The sequence below is a fragment of the Engystomops pustulosus genome, chromosome 7 (assembly GCF_040894005.1).
Source record: "Engystomops pustulosus chromosome 7, aEngPut4.maternal, whole genome shotgun sequence".
In the NCBI taxonomy this organism is placed as follows: Eukaryota; Metazoa; Chordata; class Amphibia; order Anura; family Leptodactylidae; genus Engystomops; species Engystomops pustulosus.
In genome coordinates, this window is record NC_092417.1 from 122,180,193 (window position 1) to 122,199,701 (window position 19,509).

A 19,509-nucleotide genomic window follows, 5' to 3' on the forward strand; every position below is an offset into this window, starting at 1 on the left:
AAAAATAAGCCGCTGCTTTCACTGCAACAAATATCTAAAGATCGTAATCTTAGAAAACGGCAAAGCCAACAACATTCAATGAACATTTAACAATAGCATAACAAATTAAATTAAACTCACTGGTGTATTGGATAAAAAAAGCTTGTGATGTAGAAGGAAAAATGCTGCTTACTATCATTTGGGAAGCCAGGAAACATAGAAAAGTTGATGCTGGAAGAAAGAGATATTGTGGATCAATGCCCACTGGACTGCATGCATCATTCTCTGCATTTGTCCACAGAATGGTATAATGGCATTATGGGCCATTTCAACAACATTACTTAAATGATCAGGGGTGTAACTTAAGGGGGTGCAGAGGGTGTGATCACAACCGGGTCCAGGACGCTTAGGGGCCCATAAGGTGTCACTTCCATATGAAAAGACTAGTACTATAAAACATACATTATAGTCAGGGGGCCTGGCACAGACTTTGCACTGGGGCCATGCAGATTCAATTTATGCCACTATAAATGATCAATGAATAAAATGTTTACTTTCCTCCGTTTTTGCCCTTGTGAGAGTTACAGTGTTTTGCTATTTTTGTTCTTTAGACCATAAGAATATGAGACATAACCATAAAGAAGGGGTAGTAAATTGTCAAAAAATAAGATTAAGAGTCTTATAGATATTATCCCCCAAAAATATGAAATGCTTCACAAAATACCGTAGTATGTCTTGTTTGTGTAGGTGCCTTGTTAATCTTCTCTGTATTGTTCCATCCTGAGGTGCCATCTTTATTCTCTTGACAGTTCCGGTGCTCTATATGTACCTTTATTTTCTAAAAGACAAATAGTTATGCAAATAGTATTATGAAAATGGTGAGTTGTAGTAGTTTTGTGTAGTATCAAGCTTTCAAGTTGAGGTTCGGCTCATCTTCAAGTCCAAAAAAAAAGGAGTTTGATTGGCACTCACCAGCTCTGTTAAAAATAATTCAGCTTTATTCATCCAAGATGAGACAATACAAAGTGCAAGGATAAGGTGCAAAAACGAATAACAATCTTACGTGTTTCAGACACTAAGGTCCTTAATCATAGATATCCCTGAATGTTTGAGAGCAGTCTAATATCCTGGGCAGACCGGAAGTGGAAATTTCTACACAGGTGCCGGGCAATTAGTGCATTTCAATACTATCGGATTCAGGGTTCCACAAGAGATACAATAAACATACATAAAAACAAAAAAAATGTGAGAATATGTGAGTATGTACAAACAGGTTCATATAAAAACGTATCAATAATTTAAAATCAAATCATTTCTAACATTAAGACTTTTAGGGTAAATGCTGTCTCTCATTAATATCCAGTATCCTTCTCGGTTTAGCAGCTTTCTTCTTAGATTACCTCCCCTTTTGTTAGGCTTAACCCTTTCAATGCCGCTGAAAAGCAAGGTCTCCATGGTGTTGGATGGAAAAATGTCTGGCAGCATTGGAAGGGTTTCTGGCATCTGGATTAACCCCATTAAGATGTTCCCGGATTCTCTCTTTGAGAATGGGGTTAATCCAGATGCCAGAAACCCTTCCAATGCCGCCAGGCATTTTTCCATCCAACACCATGGAGACCTTGCTAGCTTTTCTTTCAGCGGCATTGAAAGGGTTAAGCCTAACAAAAGGGTTTTTTTAATGAACCTGTTTGTACATACTCACATATTCTCACATTTTTTTGTTTTTATGTATGTTTATTGTATCTCTTGTGGAACCCTGAATCCGATAGTATTGAGATGCACTAATTGCCCGGCACCTGTGTAGAAATTTCCACTTCCGGTCTGCCCAGCATATTAGACTGCTCTCAAACATTCAGGGATATCTATGATTATGGACCTTAGTGTCTGAAACGCGTAAGATTGTTATTCGTTTTTGCACCTTATCCTTGCACTTTGTATTGTCTCATCTTGGATGAATAAAGCTGAATTCTTTTTAACGGAGCTGGTGAGTGCCAATCAAACTCCTTTTTTTTTGGACTTGCATTTGCTTGTGAAAGTGGAAGACTCTTTCCTGGATTGAGCACCTGGTGGTGAGCGCACCTGTTTTGTTTCCTTTACATTCCTATTTTTGGCTCATCTTCCCCAAGTGGTTAACAGCTGTGATCAGTGTTGGCACCGATCATAGTCCTTAACTCTTTAAATTCACAAAAAAAGGGTGTGGGCCCTGCACAGCCAATATGCACCGGTTGTTTTATAGACACAAAAATGCCAGCAATTGTATACAAGAATAAAGCGTGTCAAGACAACCAAACTATAAACAAAATATCAAACTTTATTTACACATATGCAATTTTTTGACAAACACTGACCAATTTAAAACCACTTAAAACGTGTAACAATTACACAAACAGGACTCAATGGGATGAGGAAGTGTCCTAGTCATCCCAAGAAAACCACCCTGGCTACAACAAATCTTATCTGGTGTTGATTAATATACAATAAGAGCTCCCAAAGGGAATCAGCTACATAAAGTACATGGTAACACAACAGTATAGTAAACTTTCCTACATAACAATGATCACGGGTGATACACAGTGCCTTATTTCTTATGATCATTGTTATGTAGGAAAAGTTTACTATACTGTTCTGTTACCATGTACTTTATGTAGCTGATTCCCTTTGGGAGCTCTTATTGTATATTCATCAACACCAGATAAGATTTGTTATAGCCAGGGTGGTTTTCTTGGGATGACTAGGACACTTCCTCATCCCATTGAGTCCTGTTTGTGTAATTGTTACACGTTTTAAGTGTTTTTAAATTGGTCAGTGTTTGTCAAAAAATTGCATATGTGTAAATAAAGTTTGATATTTTGTTTATAGTTTGGTTGTCTTGACACGCTTTCTTCTTGTATACAATTCCTTAACTCTTTAAATGCCACCATTTAAATGGCTGCAGCCTTGTTCAGGACGAACCTGCCGTTTGCTTAGTGTGCCCCCATCAAATAGCAGTGTGAAGTACTGCTTCACTGCTAAACAGTCTTCTTCCAGCCTTGACTTATTCATGCTGGTGCCCTGTTATGTTTGGCTCTACAACCTTAAAAATATTACAGTCACTTGTGGTATAATGTCTTCGGGATAACAACACTGTGCTTCCTGAACCACTCCTAGTGAAGGTCATTAGTAGTTAAAGTGCACAGAAAACACCTTTAACCACAAATTATATTTTGGTATATCTAAATACACATGCAAATTAACATTGTCCTGCAAAAATCAAGCCTCAAAACAGCTCCTTAGGTGGGAAAACTAAATTATGTATGGGTCTTGAAATGTAGTCTGGAAAACATGTGAAAACTATTTTCTTTTTGTAAAGGATCATCATGCAAAATTTTTTAAAGAATTATACAAATTTGTTGTCTCCAGAATTGGACTGAACCAGAGAATAAATTATCATGTTTACTGCATGAACATGATTAATGAAAATCTTTTTAAAGGGGTTTTCCCACGAACGAAAGTTAGGGCCTATCCACGGGATAGAGCCTAACTTGCTGATCAGTGTGGGTATCAGTACTGAGACCCCCACAGATCGCAAAAACAAGGGGTCCATCGAGAGAATAAAGAAAAGGAACCACAGGAACAGGAGCATCGGGGAGCAGCGCCGAGCATTGGGAGCGCTGGAAGGTGAGTATGCTGGGCAAACTGGGGGCTGGCTATATACTACACTGGGCTGGGTATTTACTAAAGAGGGCTGGCTATATACTACAGGGGACTGACTGGCTATATACTACAGGGGACTGGCTGGCTAAATACTACAGGGGCTGGCTGGCTAAATACTACAGGGGCTGGCTGGCTATATTCTACTGGGGCTGCCTGGTTATATACTACAGGGGGCTCGCTGGCTATATACTACAGGGGGATAGCTATATACTACTGGGGGCTGACTGGCTATATACTACAGGGGCCTAACTGGCTATATAGTATAGGGGGCTGGCTATATACTACTGAGGCTTGCTGGCCATATACTGGGAGGCTGTGACCAATGCATTTCCCACAATTGACTTATACTTGAGTCAATAGGTTTTACCAGTTTTTGGTGGTAAAATTAGGGGCCTCTGCTTATACTTAGGTCGACTTATACTAGACTATATAAGAAGTGAATTTTTTCAGCATTTTCTTCCCATACATGGTTCATGAAAGTATATTAATACATTTTCTGTACCCTAAAATGGTCCAAATCAACTAAAAAAAAACACAAGCCCCAATAAGTATATACGAAAAGAGAATTTAAAAAGTTACCTTTTTGGAAGCTAATGGTAACTTTTTTGAAGCTAATTCTAGTTCATGCTTCTTCTAGTCATGATGTTGCTTATTGCAAGATTCCATTGTTAGATCAAAGATGATCTGACCTATTTTCTGTCATGGTGTTACTAGAACTATAAACACCGAGACCTAGTACATGAATTTCTACACATGGACATTGATTGTGCTTTCCCAATCATGCATTCCTTCAATTTATCAAGTGCTAGTGCATCGTGCTCCCTGCCCAACAGGTTGAGCCAGATTTACTAAAAGACTCAGTTAAACCCGACTCATTCATTTCTACCTGTACACAGAGGAAGTCTGTAATATTCTTACAACCTACACCACCAGTTTTCTGCAGTGATGAAATGAGTCTAGTATTGGCACATGGCAAGGCTGCATTTTTCAGTAGCTGCTTTTAGACACTTCATTCTAACAGACATTGAGAATGGTAAACTAGAGGGGAATCTTTACTTCTCTATTAATTTTGTAACCTTTTATTGTGGGTTGAAGGGTCATACAGTATAGCTACAGATAAAAAATAATAAATATCTGTGTACCTAAAGCTGCAAATAGGGGAGCTCACTGTGTGGATGGGAAGAGTTTAGGCTGTAAGCACATAAGCATTGGAGACTCTGTAATTTGCCTAAATTAAGCATAGCATGATACACCCTGGCCCAGATTTATAAAAAATATTGTAAACTGCAGTATGTGCAGTTTGCCTGTGAAGTGTGCAATGTGCGAACAATTCATGAAATGTGTTGCACGTTCTTCATGAATCTTGCGCCTCCTGCACTGCTCTGACATAGTGTACCAACTTTTTTTGGTGCACCATTAATATGGTCCGACTGTGCACACTCCTTTATGTGAGAATTTGTGTCGCATTGGGAATAGTGCAGCCGAGGCACAAATGAGTTGCATCCAACACAAATATGTTACAGGCGTCCCAAATGTGTCTACATAAATACATTTGCAAGCAGTTTGCACTAAAAAGTATGTGCAAAGTCGGACATAAAACTGGCGCAACCGCAACCGCTACGCCATTGTGTAACTAATCTGTAAACTTATCCACAGCTGAGCTATTCATGTGCAAAAGTGTGTCATACCTTATGTTATGTTCTAACATCTTGAAAAGGTCCCATGATTGCTCTGATCCATCATGTTCTTGCACCACTGAGAGAGCTATGTTGGTTAGTCTTTCTCTGGTTTCTGGTGAAAATGTAATGTGTGAATGCTCACCAAACCTCCACACAGAAAAAGAGAGTTGGGTGCACAGACCGAAAACCCCAGTATCTGGGGTAAAAAAGAAGTAATCGTTTAAATATAGTAAGTCTTGCAACAGCAAAAATCTGAAGAGGCAAAATTTAACAGTAAAAATGTATTGCATTAAAATAAATGAGTAATGGGGGCATGGCCTGCACGAGCTCCAGCACGGACGTGTTTAGCTAGAGCTCCATTATAAGGCCTCCTAAAGCGGCAAATAAAGCGACCCTCGGACTTCAAAACAACATTTTTCCTTCATCTCCGAGATCCAGGATGGCCACCAGAAGGAAATCTGGCCCGAGCTAGCCCGAAAAAGATAAAGGAGCTAATGTCGGACCGAGAACCTAGTTCAGGAGGATCGTCTCCGGCCAACAGTCGTGGAGCCCCTTCCCCAACACACAACAAAACTTACCTGCAGACATCAGATATTGCTCAGAAGCTAAATAACAATGTAGAAAAACTAGGAGAAAGAGTGGGCCAAATTGAGTCCAAAATGGGGGCATTAACGAGCTCACATAACGACCTAATAGATGCACATTACTCTTTAGCGGATGAAGTGTCAGCTTTTAAAGAGAAGCTAACAGATATAGAAGACAGAAGCAGCAGAAACAATGTTAAATTTAGAGGCATTCCGGAAACCATTGCACCAGCAGATTTAAGAGAATACCTTACATCTTTAATTAAGGTTCTGCTTCCAGAGATACCGGATTCAGAGATTATAATTGACAGAGCCCACAGGCTTCCAAAGCCTAAATCCTTACCTGATGATGTTCCCAGAGACACCATATCTAGGATACACTTCTTTCACATAAAGGAAGCTTTAATGTATGCAGCAAACAAGAAAGAGAACATCCAACTCTATGCAGATCTATTACAGGCCACTCTCCAAGCAAGGAGAGACTTTGCCCCGCTAACAGCTATACTGAGAAAAGCAGGCATTGCATATAGATGGGTCTTCCCAACAAAATTGCTGGTCCATAAAGATGGGAAAACCATGGCACTGAGGAGACCGGAAGATGGGATCAACTTAATGAAGACCGTGGGAATACAAAACTTCCAAGATTCACACCAGCCTTCTTCTAAGATACCTGTCATGCAAGAAGAGGACTGACTCCTAGATGCCTGAGGTACAACTTGATAGATGTCAAGATGTCCGAGGTACAGCTGTATAGGAGGCCGTAGAGTCACCTTCAGGAGAACTCCCCCCCCCCCCCCATTATACACAGACAGGTATTAGACAATTGGTTAATCTAATAGTTAATACCACTGTTCAGTGTATTACTGCTGTATTAATTGTTTTAATAACTGTAGTTGATAAAACTAATGTTACCCCTCCCTAGACCTAGTTTTTCAGCTACTAACTAAACTACTAAAACTTAAGGTAGCAAAGTCTAATTTACCACTTCACCAAGACATACCTGGCTCCTTATTTTCAGTCAAAATGACAAAATTTTTATCTCTCCATTTAAGAGGTCATCATTATGGAAAGAAGCTCTAAACTCACATTCAGAAATTTTATGTCTACAAGAGACACATTTCTTGCAAGACAAACAACCTAAGTTTTCCCACAAAAAATTCCCACATATTTATACCGCAAATGCTAAGAAAAACATGCAGGAGTCTGTATAGACATTAAAGAGAGTGTATCCTTTAAAGAGGGAGATACATAATATTAGTATGTGAGTTACAGAATGTGCTGCTCACACTGGTTAACCTTTATGCCCCTAATACGTCGCAATTAAGATTTTTAAAGAAACTCTTGAGGAAAATTAGAAAGGTCCAAAAGGGCCGTTTTAGTTATATGTGGAGACTTTAATATTCTACCGAACAATTTACTTGACAGAACAGCTGGTAGAATTAGATCAACTCCCTCGATAGGCGAGTGGCTACAAAATGAAAATCTCTTTGATACCTTTAGATGTCTTAATGCTGCTTCGAGAGAATACACCTACTACTCTCCTAGGCATAGGAGATTTTCTAGAATAGATCTTTTCCTAGTAAATAGATCATCACAAAATCGGCTACAATAGGCACGGCATCTTGATCAGATCATGCCCCAATTTTTCTTGAGCTCCATTTACACCCTAGATCAGTCACCTTTAGACAATGGAGAAATAACACTTTTCTAATGAACCTTCCATTACATCGCAAAATAATAGAAGAAGCGTTGATTGAGGGATTTAAGCTAAATGACACTCCTGACTTGGACCCGTTGAGATTATGGGATGCACACAAAATCTTTATAAGAGGGAGCCTAAGACAACTAGAGATCCGATATAACAAACTAAAGAATGCAAAATTAAAAGATACCCTTTCTGACATTGCAACAACAGAAAAACTAATGCAAAATAATCCTTCATCTTTCCTACATGAGAAACTATTCTCTCTGAGACACTCTTTACACAACCTCCTCATGGCAGAACATGATAAACAAATGACCTCGGGGAAAATGACACATTATATTTCAAATAACAAACCTAGTAGACTAATGGGTAGAAAGGTTAAAAAACAACAAAGAATATCTAATATTCACCCAGATCAAATAGCAAATTGCTTTAGCAAATTTTATGCAAGCCTTTACAACCTAAAAGATGACCCTAACACCCTACAACCTTCGGTAGAAACAATCAAGAAGTTTTTAGATAAAGTACAGCTACCATCTTTAACCCCTTAACCCTGAAGCCACTTTTCACCTTCCTAACATGGCCCATTTTTTCAAATCTGCCCTGTGTCACTACAAGTGGTTATAACTTATAATTTCCAAGTGATTTTAAAATTGTTTTCTCGTGACACTTTGTACTTCATGTTAGTTGAAAAATTTTGGTGGTATGTTTTGCATTTATTTATGAGAAAATCAGATATTTGGTGAAAATTTGGAAAAATTCTTGATTTTCGAACTTCAAAATGTTCTACTTTTTCCATACATAGTCATAACCGCAAAAAAACGTAATAACTAACATTCACCGAATGTCTAATTTATGTGGACATGGTTTTTTATGCATACTCTTATTTTTGTAAGATGTTATGGGGCTTTGAACGTTAGGTGCTATTTTTATCACATTTTCATAAAAACCGCAAAATCCTGCTATTGAGGGACCTGCTCAGGTTTCAAGTCACTTTGAGAGGCCTATATAAAAGTAAAACCCCATAAATTACCCCATTATAGAAACTACACCCCTCAACGTACGTGAAACAACTTTTATGAAGTTTGTTAACCCTTTAATTGTTTTACAGGGGTTAAAACAAAATCTGATGCAATTTTGAAAGTAACATTTTTTTGGCTAAATGAATTTGTTTTTCAAAAAATTTACAAATTCTCAGTGGATAAAATACCAAAACGCTCCAAAAAATTTGATACCCAATCCCTCCCGCGTATAACAATACCCAATGTTATACATGTAATACATGTGGTGGTAACCTGTTGTATGGGCACACGCCAGGGCATCGAAGGGAAGCTGCGCCATTCAGAGCAGATTATGCATTGTCACTTTTTATTGGCTATACAATCTTTTTTTTTTGGCAATTTGGACATATAAGGGCTTATTTTTTGGGACATGAGATACACTTTACAAATACTTCATTTTAGTGGGTCATTAGCTTATTGATGAGATTTTATTAACTCCTGTATGTATGTATGGGTGAAAAGAAAATTGTCAATTTTGGTTTACTTTCTTTTCATATTTTTTGGGGGTCGTACACTAAAAATACTATATTATCTTTATTCTATATGTCACTACGGTTAAGGCGATACCTCATTTATATAGTTTTTCATTTATTTTTACAATTTTACTGGATAAAACTAATATAGAGGAAACCTCATTTGTTTTTGCATCGCCATCTTTTCGGAGACGTAACTTTAATATTTTTTGGTTGACAGAGCTAGTTTAGGGCTTATTTTTTACGTGTTGAGTTGTTCTTTTCAGTGGTACCAATTTGGCGTACAAAACTTTTTTTGATCACTTTTTAGAACATTTTTGTGTAGAGATTTTATGAAAAATGTACATTTTTGTCGTGTTTTTAAGGCGTTGACCAAGCGGGTCCAATAATGGTTCTGAATTATTGTACGGATTGTTACAGACGCGGCAATACCAAAAATGTGGGTTTTTTTGGCGATTTTGTGTTTTTTTCACTTTATTGCATGTGTATAGGGAATATTTGTGTTTAGGGGACTTTAACTTTACTTAATTAATTCTTTTTATCAAAAAATGATTTTATTTAATGTTTTCAACACTGCGCATGCTCAGTGTGTTACAGCCGGGTCCTGCGATCGGAGCCACAGACCCCTCCGGTAAGCGCCGCAGGGGGGGGGGGTCCGATTCTTCTCAAATGCCCCTTGCACGCTGCAGTCAGCACGACCGCGGCGTGTCAGGGGTTAACACCCGCGATCGGAGAAATCTGCGATCGTGGGTGTTAGAGGCAAGTGTCGGCTATAACATATAGCTGACACCCGCAGCTTCTGGCGCCGGCTCCATTCAGGAGCCTGTGCCAGAAGCATGACATAATAGTACTGCATTTTGCGGGAACTCACCTCCCCCGATGTAGTACTATTACGTCAAATGTCGGGAAGGGGTTAACAGAAACACAGCTTTCCTCTATGAACTCCCAGTTTACTGAAGAAGAAGTACTCAAAGTAATAAGATCCTCCAAAATACAAAAAGCCCCAGGCCCTGACGGGTTTGCAAACGAATACTGGCGCTCCTCTATAAATGACACACAAAATAGCTTAACTTGCTTAAATCACAGTGAATGCCTCCTAAAAATCGTTTTAAGATGGCACCTAACCCCTTCCAGATTGTCAAATATATATAAAAATGTTCCCAATTATTGCTGGAGAGGGTGTGGGGAACAGGCCAATCTTCTTCACCTTTGGTGGAACTGCCCACTCATTAAGGAGTTCTGGGCACAAGTGATTAGCTTGTCAGAAGGCCTGTGTAAGAAGAAGTTATTAACCTCACCAGAAGTATTCCTTTTGAACATTTCGGGTGAAAATACCGCGCTTTCGGGGGGACAGAAAGGTATTTTTCACAGACTGTGCGCAGTAGCTAGATCAGAGATCCAGGCCAAATGGAAAAGCGACATCATACCCTCGATAGAGAACGTAGTCCGGGGGATGAACAAACTAAGAGATTGCGAATTCTATATGTATGAAGGGGGGATAATAAATACAAAAAAAATTGCAAACTCAGGCTGGAATCTGTGGTCTTGAAAAATATAATTTAAAAATAAAAGAAAATATATATATATTTATTTATTTATTTATCTTTCATATAGAGTGGCAAGAGATCAATGAGGGCATATTTTAGAAGGGGGAGTCAAAAAAAGGGAGGAAGCATAAGCAGGAAAGAATGTGAGAGGACAAGGGAAGAATTGGAGGAGAGGAAGGCCACTTAGGGTCCCATTCTCCTACCTCCCCTCTGCCTTTCCTTCCCTCTCGCCACAAGGTTCTGCTAAGTTCCTGGTTGCCCGTTTTTCTGCCAGACTTTTTTGTTGTTTTTCTGTTTTGTTTTGTTTTTTATCTTCCTTTTCCCTCCCTTTTCTGTTTCTCTATACATCTGGACGTAAAATATTGCATGATGTGTATAATGTCTTGGCTATCTTTTTTCATTCCATGTATGTGATGTATTAACTAGTGTGAAATAAAAATATTTAAAAAAAAAAAAAAAACTTAGCCGCTGATAAAGGAATTCTCCCATCTGAAATGCTTCGGGCAACAATTGTAGCAATTCCCAAACCAGGCAAATCCCCTACATCACCAACAAACTTCCACCCTATTTCTCTGCTAAACTGCAACACAAAAATGTATTCAAAACTAATAGCCATGAGACTTTTATAAGTTCTACCCACACTGGTGCATAACGACCAAGTGGGATTTACAAAGGGCATACAAGCTCCAGATGGAACCCGGAGAATAATCAACCTTATTTCAAAGGTTGAGTCCTCTCGGATGCCTTCTCTGCTCCTCACTTTGGATGCGGAGAAGGCATTCGACAGGATAAACTGGAACTTTGCTTTTGAGACCATGAACAAATTTGGCTTTAGAGGTAGAATTTCGAGTTCAATAAAAGCTTTATACTCCTGTCCATCGGCTGCAGTCTTAATTAATAACACTTTATCAAACACCTTCAAAATAACAAATGGAACCCGACAGGGTTGTCCCCTATCACCACTAATATTCACATTAATAATAGAACCTCTAGCAGAATAAATAAGAATGAATCCTCTCATTTCTGGGATCCCTGCCGTCCTCAGACAACACAAAATGGTTCTCTTCGCTGACGACATTATTTTAACAATATCTAACCCTCTAAATTCACTTAGGAATATTACAAGCCTGTTAGAAGAATTTGGAAAGGTTTCCCATTACAAGATTAATACTGATAAATCTCTCATTTTGGGATATAACATTCCATCCTCACTCCAACAACAAATTTGTAGGGAATTCCCGTTTAAATGGGAAAAGAACTTATTTACTTATTTAGGGATCAAAATAACTAACCCCATAAACAAGATGGCAGCAACTAATCTAATGGTATTGACAAGTTCATTACAGACAGAATTAGATAATATGTGTAAAATATTCTTATCTTGGATGGGGAAAATAATCATTTATAAAATGATGATATTACCTAAAATACTATATTTTTTCAGAACAATTGCAATCCCAATCCCAAAATTCTTGATAAATAGACTCCAAAGACAAATGTTAAAGTTTATAGGGGGAAACAAAAAACCATATCTAAACCATAGTATCTGCAAAAATCCTATATTCACACAAGAAAACAGGGGGCATGGGGGTCCCAAATCTATATAATTACCATACAACCTTCCTGCTTCAACAATTAAAAAGATGGTGGACATATTCAGCTTCATCAAGCTGGCCAGAAGTAGAAAAGGATCTAAATAAAAAACGTCCTCTCACTCACCATACAAACCTCCCTTATCCAAAAACACCAACGCTAAACTCCTCGGTTAAGGCATGGAAAAATATACTCACAGCATGCAAAAATCAGGAAACCAAAATCATACAAAACATTCTGAACCCCAAATTTCACTTCAAACCATTCATAGACAGAAGCATAACAGACATACAAGAATTTCTACAACAAGACCAGATACTATCAGTAGAGGAAATCAAAGAAAAATGTATGTTCCCAGGGAATATGGACAAACAAATATCAATCTTAAGAGAGACACTTATTCTCCACAAGATAGAGAAGACCAAACTCCGTATATCCTTATTTAATCTACTATATAATCCAAGAATCTCCCTACTACAAAACACCAGATCCATTTATGACCTATTAGTAGAAGGAGGAGGTGTTGCCAGGATGGCACATATAACTAACTGGGAAAAGGACCTGGGGCAAGAATTTACCATGTTACAATGGAAAGAGGCTAACTACTGGGCCTCATAAGCTTCTAAATGTTCTAATCTTACTAATCTTACTGTTCCATAGATAGTGACCGCGGCATTTATGGGGTTAATGCGCCATGGGGTTAATACAATTCTCTATAGAATGCCCTTATTTGTTTATCAGAAAAATCCAAACAATGGTTTTCCATTTCTGTTCCGTTAGCTTTATTGATTCTCTTGAGAAGTCTATTTTTTTTCTAACCATTAGAAGTGCACAAGTTCCTTCCATTTCTCCTGACTTGTAACATAGTTGGTACATACATGGATATTCATCCATTCTGCTAATAATTTTTTTTTTTTAACTTTAAGTATTAGTAAATTAATCAATTCATCTTTTTGTCTACATGTTCTCCTCTCATAGTAATGGAAAATTCCTTTCCATATACCAGTTAGGGCCAGAAATATTTGGACAGTGTCACAATTTTCGCGAGTTGGGCTCTGCATGCCACCACATTGGATTTGAAATGAAACCTCTACAACAGAATTCAAGTGCAGATTGCAACGTTTAATTTGAAGGGTTGAACAAAAATATCTGATAGAAAATGTAGGAATTGTACACATTTCTTTACAAACACTCCACATTTTAGGAGCTCAAAAATAATTGGACAAATAAACATAACCCAAACAAAATATTTTTATTTTCAATATTTTGTTGTGAATATAACAATCAATTGGAGGCAATCACTGCCTTAAGTCCAAACGCTGGATTTCCTCCTGCTTTGCCAGGCCTTTACAGCCGCAGCTTTCAGGTCTTGCTTGTTTTTGGGTCTTTCCGTCTTAAGTCTGGATTTGAGCAAGTGAAATGCATGCTCAATTGGGTTAAGATCTGGTGATTGACTTGACCATTGCAGAATGTTCCACTTTTTTGCACTCATGAACTCCTGGGTAGCTTTGGCTGTATGCTTGGGGTCACTGTCCATCTGTACTATGAAGCGCCGTCCGATCAACTTTGCAGCATTTGACTGAATCTGGGCTGAAAGTATATCCCGGTACACTTCAAAATTCATCCGGCTATTCATCAATAAACACAAGTGACCCAGTGCCATTGAAAGCCAAGCATACCCATGCCATCACGTTGCCTCCACCATGTTTTACAGAGGATGTGGTGTGCCTTGGATCATGTGCCGTTCCCTTTCTTCTCCAAACTTTTTTCTTCCCATCATTCTGGTACAGGTTGATCTTTGTCTCATCTGTCCATAGAATACTTTTCCAGAACTGAGCTGGCTTCTTGAGGTGTTTTTCGGCAAACTTAACTCTGGCCTGTCTATTTTTGGAATTGATGAATGGTTTGCATCTAGATGTGAACCCTTTGTATTTACTTTCATGGAGTCTTCTCTTTACTGTTGACTTAGAGACAGATACACCTACTTCACTGAGAGTGTTCTGGACTTCAGTTGATGTTGTGAACGGGTTCTTCTTCCCCAAAGAAAGTATGCAGCGATCACCCACCACTGTTGTCATCCGTGGACGCCCAGGCCTTTTTGAGTTCCCAAGCTCACCAGTCAATTCCTTTTTTCTCAGAATGTACCCGACTGTTGATTTTGCTACTCCAAGCATGTCTGTTATCTCTCTGATGGATGTTTTCTTTTTTTTCAGCCTCAGGATGTTCTGCTTCACCTCAATTGACAGTTCCTTTGATCGCATGTTGCCTGGTCACAGCAACAGCTTCCAAATGCAAAACCACACACCTGGAATCAACCCCAGACCTTTTAACTACTTCATTGATTACAGGTTAACGAGGGAGACACCTTCAGAGTTAATTGCAGCCCTTAGAGTTCATTGTCCAATTACTTTTGGTCCCTTGAAAAAGAGGAGGCTATGCATTACAGAGCTATGATTCCTAAACCCTTTCTCCGATTTGGATGTGGAAACTCTCATATTGCAGCTGGGAGTGTGCACTTTCAGCCCATATTATATATATAATTGTATTTCTGAACATGTTTTTGTAAACAGCTAAAATAACAAAACTTGTGTCACTGTCCAAATATTTCTGTCCCTAACTGTATTTATTTCAATACCTTCACCTAAGACATCACCACCTGTAAATGGCTCCATGGAGGGGCTGAAACGTTGTATGTTTTTCACTGTTGGTGAATAAACCATTAATGTTTCATTATAGAAAAGATGTAGAAACCAGCTAACCCACGAGTCTTGTGTCTCTTACTCCTCTCCCCAATGTAAGTGGTGCTCGGGACACTCCGAAGCCAAGGATATAAGTATCACACCAATTCAACATAAGTCTGGCACATAAACACTTGCACTTCAAAAATTGTTGCATGAAATCATCTTACAGCAGTGTCCATTGATCAACACTTGGTGTCTTATTCATGATCTACCTCCATGGTGTCCAACAAACACATAGTAAATGCAATGTTAACACATGTGTTAATGTGACGTTTATATTGCATTTTGTAAATGCAAATGTTAACAGTAATGAAATAAGGCAAATCACCTCCCCTCAGCTGTTGTAATTAGTTTCAAAATGCATTAAAAACTCAATTAAACCGCTACATGTGACCTCACCCTTAGAAGTAACCAATAAAAAAAAAAATGAAAAAATATAAGAATTGTGACAAAAGTGGTTACTGTGCAAAATGTTAAACAGTTAAAGCATGCAAAATAATACCAATTTACATGTTAAAATCGGGTCCATGAAAAAAAAACTTCCTTTGCACCTGCCCTGGACCAGGTGCAGATTTGCGCCAAAAAAGGCGCAAATAAAGTGAAATGTCGCAGGGAACATCTGGAAAGCAATGATACATAAGGCACACTGCACAAATGTGCAAACAAGGCGTACTTGAAAAAGAACAGAGTTAAAAGTCACAAAAATGGCAAAAAAACTGCAAAATTCGCTAAAATTTGACAATTTGCCTAGCTGAAACTATGATACATGTGCCCCATAATGGAATTCAAAATAAAACACAAAGACTAATTCATGGCTTAATTCATGATGACTGATTGGAAAAATATATCCATAAACATTGAAATATATATTTACTGTGTATACTGTATATACAAAAAATGTGCTGAAAAACCTCACCTGGTCTTATACACAAGTCAATAAAAAGAAAATAATACTCACCCTCCAGCTCCTGGATCCTTGGCGCATCTCCAGATTCTCGGCGCGGCTCCTCTTCTCTATTTCTTCTCTAGCCAGCAGATTCGCGTCCATGCGATCTGCCGGCTGGAGCACACTATAATGCAAAGGTGTTGCTGCTGATGACATCATCAGCGGCGACACCGCCACATCATGGTGTGCACTGGCCGAATGGACGCGACTTCTCTGGCTATTACAGAAAAGAGAAGAAAGAAGAGGAGCTGCGCCGAGGATCGGGGGTAATTGAGTATCGCCGGAGGGTGAGTATTAAGTTTTTCTTTTTTTATTTGCATACAGGGGGCTGGCTGGCTGTATACTATATGGGACTGGCTGTATACTACAGGGAGCTGTCTGTCTGGCTGTATACTACATGGGACTGGCTGGCTGTATACTACATGGGACTGGCTGTATACTGGAGGGGGCTGGCTGTATACTAGAGGGGGCTGGCTTGCTGTATACTAGAGGGGGCTGGCTTGCTGTATACTAGAGAGGGCTGGCTGGCTGTATACTACATGGGGCTGGCTGGCTGTATACTGCACCCTCGGCTTATACTCGAGTCAATAGGTTTTCACAGTTTTTGGTGGTAAAATTAGGGGTCTCGGATTATACTCGGATCGGCTTATACTCGAGTATATACGGTAATCCAAATACATTCCCTGCTGAACTAAGAACCACATCTTGGGAGCAACTCTCAGATGTCATAATATTTTACAAAACCTATACCAAATAGAACCCTATCTTCTAATTCAATATGATTAATAATATGCAATAATGCACATATCATACTAAATACCTATATGTACAATATATTAAGCATCTTATTAATCCAGTATATATGTGTAGACATAAAATTATACCAGCTCTTCAGTACATAAGTATGAAGTCTAGCCTTTTATTTAATCACAAAGGCTACTGAGGAAAGAGCTGCTTGCTCTGAAACGCATCTAGCCATAACAGCCATAAAACACAGGATCGTGGCCCAACCGATAGCCACTCACGGAGAGAGCACCCGTAAACGACTTTAAAGAGACTTGCAAACGAAATATCTCTTGCCACAAACTCCTAGGGATGGACGCATCCCGCTGCTTGTAACAAAACACTCACCACGACCTCAGGACAAAGAAGTTATAAAGCTGCAGAAACTCTGTCATCTGACGCAAGATCCACGCCAAAACAGGCGCCTTGAACGCCATTGCGCAACACACGTGGCGGTGAAGACGACATTGTTCATACAACCTTCTATTATCCTCCGATACGGAGAAACCGGGGTCTGTGACGAGAACAAGCCAGAACCAACGAACCGTGAGTGCCTGTCCACATAACGCTAATTGCAACATATCATTGGGCCAATCCCATTTTTTTTGCCACATATACTGCAGATATAGGGCCCTATATCCTGCCAGTTGCAAAAGATACCTCCTGGATATCCACTTTTTTACCATATGCATATGAACGTTTTTATATAAAAATATTTTTCTCTTATACCTCACAATATAAGTAAAATACTTATCCTTAAACCGTGTTTTTTTTTTTTTTTTTTTAACTTTATTTTAAACCAGTTGTTTTTTGTTATAAAGACCAAACTTTTATGTACAGACGTCTGTAGGTCTGATTTTGCATTATCTTTGTATTTATTTGTATATAATTAGATTACATAAATTTAAATTTTCATATTAAGAAATCTGGCACCGGCCCTTATTAGTGCCCACCTATACACCAATTTCACAAACCAACAATTTTCTCTTTTCCCTTTTCTGGTGTTTAAGGGTTAAGGTGGTAGCACATAAGAACGGTTTTATAAGTCTGATAAGTGCCACTAAACATTTTTTCCTTTTATTTAATCCCATTGGTTGCCTAATGTCTAATGTAAAAATCCCAAACATTTCTCTGTTCAGGCCCTTCCTTTTTATGTCAGCCCATCGTATCGGTTGAGTAACCCTTTTAATGCCCTCCCAGGTAAAACCTCTGACCTGTTTACTGTGGATTTCCCTGAAGTGTCTGGAAATGGCTGATATATTAACTGAATCATTTGTGACATCCGACACAAATTCTGACACAGATATTGTCAAATTTTGATGTTAAGCAGGCCAGATGTGTGGCCAACATTTTGTTTCTGACAAATCGTGCAACATGCTACATAGCTTTAAATGTTGTAGTTTCTGCTTGTAACTGTAGAACTAAATGTAGTATTAACATGTAGTGAGAACATACTGTGCACTGTTTGTGCCCACATTTATAATTACTGTTTTGCCTAAGCCAATTCTTTAGATTGGCTAAGACAGATTCTGTAATAATAAAGGTAGGTATTTTTTCACCATCTTTTGAAAACTTTTTTTTTCACTTTTGAAAACTATTCACTGTACGCTGTAAAGAAAACCACAGAACAATTAACTTCCATCTTATCATTACAGGGCATATTAGTAAGGTTTATCCCTTTGGTTAATGGCACAGGTTGAGACCTTTTATCTTGTTTTTTTTATCATATTTTTTTTTTAACTTTTTTTTAAATTTTATTTATTTTATTTACCCTAGGTTGTCTGATCAATCCTATCATATACTGCCATACTACAGTATATCCCATATAGGGCATATTATCCGTACATTCTCCATATGGTATATTCCCCACTACATGACTGGGATGACACGAAGTGGCTAGAAGTATAGAATTCCCTGCTATACTTTTCCTATATGGATTAATCCTCATTCTATTGCCATTTCCAGATAATTGTATGTCCAAAAATATGGGTGTATTTCAGATTGAAAAAATTATGATTAAAGATAGGAAACAAAATCATTGAAAGACTGTTCCATGTCCCTCCACACCCACACAAGGTCATCGATATATATCGACCAAACCAATCAAATGGAATTCCTGCGAGGGTTGGAGGGAGTCCCAACTCCCTCGAATCAAAGTTTTCCTGAAATTCTAAATGAATTTCGATTAATTAGAATTGTTTAACCACATTTAGGACATTCCTCCCTGAATCCTAAAACATTTATTAGAAAGGGCACATAGGCTTAATAAGTTTGGTCAAAATCTTCCACTGCGTTTCGTTAAATATCTCTGACTTCAAATTCAGTGTATGCCTCCATCCTCTCATAATCTTATCTCAATCTCTTCTATTGTTTTGTTTATTACCAGATCTCTTGTGCATATCCTTGCCAATCTCCCTATAAAGACATAGGGGGAGATTTATCATTAGCCAGGATTTTGAGCAGTTGTCTATGTGTTAGATTGGCAGGTTTCCAACAGTCAGATTTATAGTCCGGTATATGTGCAGTGTTTAATGCCTTCTGATGTGACTATCATCTGTGTGATGACTGCACTAGTCGCACGTATGTTTAACATCTGCTCAATTTATGGCTTTTTGCCATGTTTTTGCACAGGAAATTCTCAGATACCTCAAACATAAAATTTAGCAAACCTTCCCCTGTAGTACCAATGAACCGACATACACCACCTCCTATGAGGTGTAGTTTT

At 38.5% G+C, this 19,509-nt stretch overlaps 1 long non-coding RNA gene across 1 annotated transcript in view; it reads right to left on the reverse strand.

The window, feature by feature from the left end:
• The window catches only part of LOC140068950 (uncharacterized), a 122,009-nt gene that overhangs the window by 23,325 nt on the left and 79,175 nt on the right, over positions 1 to 19,509 (reverse strand). The window contains exon 2 of the long non-coding RNA XR_011848651.1: positions 704 to 817. This is a non-coding gene — a long non-coding RNA (uncharacterized lncRNA). The remainder of the gene's footprint in view (positions 1 to 703; positions 818 to 19,509) is intronic.